The 6,039-nt window shown below is 39.6% G+C and overlaps 2 non-coding genes across 2 annotated transcripts; one reads left to right on the top strand and one right to left on the bottom strand.

The window, feature by feature from the left end:
- Window positions 1–4,355: 4,355 nt before the first annotated feature.
- On the bottom strand, window positions 4,356–4,427 carry trnap-ugg. The gene has a single exon. It is a non-coding gene; the product is annotated as a tRNA-Pro (tRNA).
- A 1,001-nt stretch (window positions 4,428–5,428) lies between these two features.
- On the top strand, window positions 5,429–5,500 carry trnap-agg. Its single transcript has one exon. It is a non-coding gene; the product is annotated as a tRNA-Pro (tRNA).
- The last annotated feature ends 539 nt before the right edge of the window (window positions 5,501–6,039 follow it).

The following is a 6,039-nucleotide window of genomic DNA, read 5'->3' as shown; positions in this document are numbered from 1 at the left end:
TTATCCGAATTAAACTCCATCTGCCACTTGCCAGCACACTAGTCCATCTGGTCCAGATCCTGTTGTAATCTGAGGTAACCCTCTTCGCTGTCCACTACACCTCCAATTTTGGTGTCATCTGCAAACTTACTAACTGTACCTCTTATGCTCGCATCCAAATCATTTATGTAAATGACTAAAAGTAGAGGACCCAGCACCGTTCTTTGTGGCACTCCACTGGTCACAGGCCTCTAGTCTGAAAAACAACCCTCCATCACCAGCCTCTGTCTTCTACCTTTAAGCCAGTTCTGTATCCAAATGGCTAGTTCTCCCTGTATTCCGTGAAATCTAACCTTGTTAATCAGCCTCCCATGGGGAACCTTGTCCAACGCCATACTGAAGTCCACATAGATCACATTTACTGCTCTGCCCTCATCAATCCTCTTTGTTACTTCCTCAAAAAACTCTCAAGTTTGTGAGACATGATTTCCCATGCACAAAGCCATGTTGACCATCCCTAATCAATCCTTGCCTTTTCAAATACATGTACAGGATTCCCTCCAACAACTTGCCCACCACCGACATCAGGCTCACTGGTCTATAGTTCCCTGGCTTGTCCTTACCACCCTTCTTAAACAGTGGCACGTTAGCCAACCTCCAGTCTTCCGGCACCTCACCTGTGGCTATCGATTATATAAATATCTCAGCAAGAGACCCAGCAATCACTTCCCTAGCTTCCCACAGAGTTCTAGGGTACAGCTGATCATGTCCTGGGGATTTATCCACTTTTGTGTGTTTCAAGACATCCAGCACTTCCTTCTCTGTAATATGGACATTTTGCAAGATGTCACCATCTATTTCCCTACAGTCTATATCTTCCATATCCTTTTCCACAGTAAATACTGATGCAAAATATTTCGGCTGCAGCAAATACAACAGGTACACTCACTCCTGCTGACATTCAGTAATTTCTAAGCCTACAAGTGCTGCATTTTTTATATTCTCACTCTGCAGTAAATCTGATGGAATGTTTGGTTCATCTAAACTCTTGATAGGCGATGGGCCACTGCAGTTTCAGTGTGAATCTCACTTTTACTGTATCTGGCTTTTATCTGACCTTTTGACCTTTAGGCAGCTAATAGGTTTTGCTAGGCAATTGGCTGGGCATATTTAAGACTTCATGTAATGTTAATTCTTCCAGACAAAAAGCCTTGGGTTTTTGAAGGTCAGTACATTTATTAACATCCTGTTCAATCCCAAATTCTGTTTGTGGTACAGGAAGGGAAAATGGGTTGATCAGAACAGTAATCTCAATTCGAAAGGGTGCAATTTATTTCTGGAAGTAATTTTTCAGATCTCAAGATAGCCACTTTTATTTTCTGCATGGTTTAAGAAAGACATGAGGGACAAGTTTTTTACACAGAGGATGGTTCACATGTGAAGTGACCATCTTGAGGAAGTGGTCGATGTGGATACAATTATAATGTTTAAAAGATTTTTGGATAAGTACATGGATATGAAAGGTCTTGAGGGATATGGACCAGGAGCAGGTTGGTGGGACAAAATTAGTTTGGGATTATGTTCAGCATGGCCTGGTTGGACGGACATGTCTGTTTCCGTGTTGTGTGACTCTATGACTGTATAGATATTGAACTGCCGTTTTAAAATTCACTTTCTTATTTTCAGGGATTCACATTGCATTTGCTTAACTAAGAAATGCAGTGCCTTCTAGACTTAGTACACTGTCAAAGCATCAAAACATCAGAAACTGTATCATCTGAAAATACCTTTGAGGTTTGAATGCGAACAAAGATACGTAATAATCATTAAATTCTTAATAATTCATTGGAATGTCTGACAGGATGCAAAAGGAGAAATTGAGCAACAATAATTTCTGCAGCTTCAAGATGGAAGGGAAATATGTTAGGATTGGTAGTCAATGAGATAGGCAGATTTTGAAGAGGAAATTGGAATAATTTGCCCAGGAATTCCAGAAAACAAAAATGAAGACCCTGCCTCAACAGTAATGCAGAGGGATAGGAAACACATAAAATACCATTGTTAACTTTGAAGAATGAACAATGCACAGAGTAGGATATCTGGAAAGATTTGCAGTAGCAGAAAGAGGCACTTTTGCATGTTTTGATACTGATAAGGAAATCGGTATGAAAGACCACATACACGGGCTGATTTGCTTAAATTGTGCAGTATTTTGGTCCAATTCTATCTAAAATAATGTGTATAGTTTTGGCCAATCAAATCGTCAAGTTTGGTTATTTTGGAACTAATTGTTGGTGTCAGAAGACTGATTCTGTGAGAGACTGTAAAATCTTGGGCTTTTAACACTGAAATGAAGTGACTGATTGTTTTTGTACATCAATGAGGTCACCATTCATTTCTGTTACGTTTCTTATATCGAGATTTCTTACGACATTTTAAAATGCAGAAGAAAGCTAGTGGAAATTAGGCAGATGGCAAGAAAACAACAGAATAGCGAAATTAAGTGATTAAAAGCACAATTGTAATTAGTTTTGAAGGTATGAAGGGAAATGAGGGTATGTAAAAAGGAAAAAAAAATTAAATTCAGCAAATTACTTCAAATTAAAGAGTAGGACCAGAATTTAGAGCTTTGTCCTTGTTTTCATTTTGACCTTGAGCTGAGCTTCTGAATCTATACCCTGTCACAAAGATCATCTGCTTCCACCTCTGTAATACAATGTTTTTAGGTATTATAGAGAGATGTTACATTGTAACACAATGTTTGTGCCCTACCTAAGCACATCTACTGGTGAAACTCTTAGTCATGTTTTTTGTTACCTTCATGTACCTTCTTTTGGTTACCTTCTTTTGGTTGTATTCTATCGACCAACTTCAAAACTGCTGCTCATAACTCACACCAAGTTCCTCTGATCCAGCACTCCTGTGGTCACTCACCTACACTGGTTCTGAGTCCATATTCAATGCTCCTTCTAGTCTCACCTCTCCCTATTTCTGCAACATCCTCTAACTCTCCAAATCTCATCTTGATTATCTCATACTTCTGTTGTCTTATTGTTGATAGCTGTGCTTTCAGCTGAAGTGCTCTTAATCAAGATTTCCTCTCTGCTTCTCCATCTCTCTCTCTCTCCCCTTTGACGTATCCTATAATAACCGTCATTAATCAAATTGTAGGGATCATTTCCAACTTGTTCTCCATAGAATTGGTGTCAATTTACATCTAATTGCCTTCCTGTAATGTACCTTGGATTTATTTCCCTACGTTAAAGACATGGTGTTAGAATTGCTGTTAGGTGTTTCCAGGTCTTTTTATATTACTGAGGCAACTACTGTGCTGCTTCTGACACAGGAGATTGAGTTGTGAGACAGATATTATCCCACCTTTGATGTAATTTGCCAATTCGGTCCACTTTATGTTGCACAATAGGTCAAAGCTTTCACGTTAACTTTGAATTGCATACACCCGTAATTCGGGCGCCAGGGTTACAGTGGTGTAAACACCCCTATCGATGTTATTCAGCATGATATTGAGTTTGGAAAAATAAACTAAAAAGTGAGCATAAATGCTATGAAGCAAAGTTAGTGAGACTTAATTTCCTTATTAGTAACATCCTTCCCCTCTGTCTTTATTGTCTCAATAATAAGTCGAGTAAATGCACATGGGGAAAAATCTCACGCTAAAAATTTGGCAGAAACCGGGTCTGTTCAAAGATTGTCACTTCGAACAAAATCAGCACATGCTGCCTTGGTTTCTGAGTGCATCCAGCAATTCATCCTTTTGAAAGAGCGTACGTTGTCTTAAACGTGCATCTTGAGACATGCAGAGAAAAAAAATTAAAGTGCATTTCATCAAAAAAAAGGCAACTGGGTTGCATTAAAATCCATGGAGTAGCAACTTAAGTCGGCATTGAACATTAAGCTAATTAACAAAGGAGTTGTAAAAATATATGTGTGACTGGCGCTGTCGCAAAATGCGTAGTCAGTCTTTGTTGTGCAAATTTCCTCCCGATTTACTCAGCAACATTAGAACACTGTTGCGTATCACAATGTGTTAAAATCGGATTGAACGGTGAAGATCATCATAGAATTAAATTAGAGAATCATTACAAAAATAAAGGAGCCCTAGCAGCGGCACGGAAGCTAACATTCCGGGTCAGTCATGATAAAATGAAACGATAACAAACCCGGAGCAAAACCGATGTCGAGCTGGCAGTCGGATTGCTGAATTATCAGTGAAGAGTAGGATTGTCTCTTTGAGTATCAGAAATCCTGGATTGAAATCCCAGGCGTGTTCTGTTTTACTTTTTCAGAAGATTCAAAAAACAATAATAATAATCTTTAAATGAAAAATGGACATTTAGTTTAAAAATAAACAAAATGGGCTCGTCCGGGATTTGAACCCGGGACCTCTCGGACCCAAACCGAGAATCATGCCCCTAGACCAACGAGCCAACCTTTAAATATACACACAAGTACTGCTAAAGTTAGTGACACTGAAATATTAACAGGATAATTTATATTCGGGAGAAATGGATTCATGTGGTCAATGATGAAGAAACAGCAGTTTTACTCACTGTCAAAGCCGGACAGTTGCTTGGGGGGGGGGGTCAATGTTGCACTTTTAAAAAACACACTGTAGCAAATATTTAACCATGAGCTCCCTTCCCAATGAACATTCATAGTTGTTTGGAAAAACGGGCGTGTCTGACACAGCTCTCTCAGTGCTAGAGACCCCTAATGACGAGGCGCTGTTGGCTCTATACGGAAGACAATAACCAAGTCTTGTAGCAGCGGCCGTTTTTTCGGGTAAAACATTGCTGCTCTTACCGTTCTACGATATCAGCAAAGTTTGTTTTCAGAGAATAGAGGGCTGATGCAATGATGATTAATCTTGCTCCCTATTCCTAGCAGCGTCCACCAATTCAAGGCAATTGAAAATTAAAAGAGTCAAATCCAAATCCAAATGCAGGGTTTTAAAAAATATTAAGTTAACCCACAGATATGGGAAAGTAGTTAGGTATTCTTTAATGCAATAGTTTTTATTGATCACATTTGGTCAGGTTCATTCAGAATTCTTTAGAGGAGGAAAGCACTCTGTTTTCCTGTTTGGAGATATTAATTTATTTTCTTGAGAGGGTAAGAGGGTAAATCGCTCAGCAAGTTATGTGCATGACAATCAGTTAACCAAACAAATACAAATCACAATGTTAAAAATCACACAACACCAGGTTATAGTCCAACAGGTTTAATTGGAAGCACACTAGCTTTCGGAGCGACGGTCCTTCATCAGGTGATTGTCAATTAACCCTGTTGGACTATAATCTGGTATTGTGTGATTTTTAACTTTGTACACCCCAGTCCAACACAGACATCTCCGAATCAAATCACAATGACATCAAGTTTGCATGATAATACTAAAAATGACATAACTGCAGAATTTTGCTATCGTGTTGGCTCGTTGGTCTAGGGGTATGATTCTCGCTTAGGGTGCGAGAGGTCCCGGGTTCAAATCCCGGACGAGCCCAATTTTATTTCAATCCAGGGGAATTTTTAAGTTGCAGAAAGAATTGAAAAGCCTGTTGCTAAACTGTACGAAGTATCACGGCTTGAAATACATTCAGTTTTATTCAGTGTAAACATAAGGATAGCATGCTAGACTTTTTAAAAATTATTGGTTAGGCCACAATTCAAATATTATGACCCTTCCTTTATTCATTCAGGGGATGTGGACAAATTCTGGTAACCACACTTTAACAAGAAAGTGATCACCCAGAAAAAAGTTACAGGAGGGATTTTCTAGAATAGTACCATGGATGAGGGATCATAGTAACATGGCCTGGATTTTAGTAGCCCTCTGAGGAAAGGCTTGGAAAGTGGCAAAATGGCACAGAAAGCTGAAGTAATGTCTCTGTGGCCTTCCAGTCCCCAGGCCATGCGACCAGCAGTTGGGAAAAACAGCATCCTGAGCCCAACTGAGTCAGTGCTTCAGTGGCCAAGTCAGTGCTCCTTCCCCTCCTCTGGTGGCATTTTAAAAGCAGCTGCTTGGGAGAAGGTGTTGCCTGC

The sequence above is a fragment of the Chiloscyllium plagiosum genome, chromosome 15, assembly GCF_004010195.1.
Source record: "Chiloscyllium plagiosum isolate BGI_BamShark_2017 chromosome 15, ASM401019v2, whole genome shotgun sequence".
Taxonomy (NCBI): domain Eukaryota; kingdom Metazoa; phylum Chordata; class Chondrichthyes; order Orectolobiformes; family Hemiscylliidae; genus Chiloscyllium; species Chiloscyllium plagiosum.
Note: the sequence above shows the minus strand (reverse complement) of the source record. Positions and strands in the feature narration are given on the sequence as shown.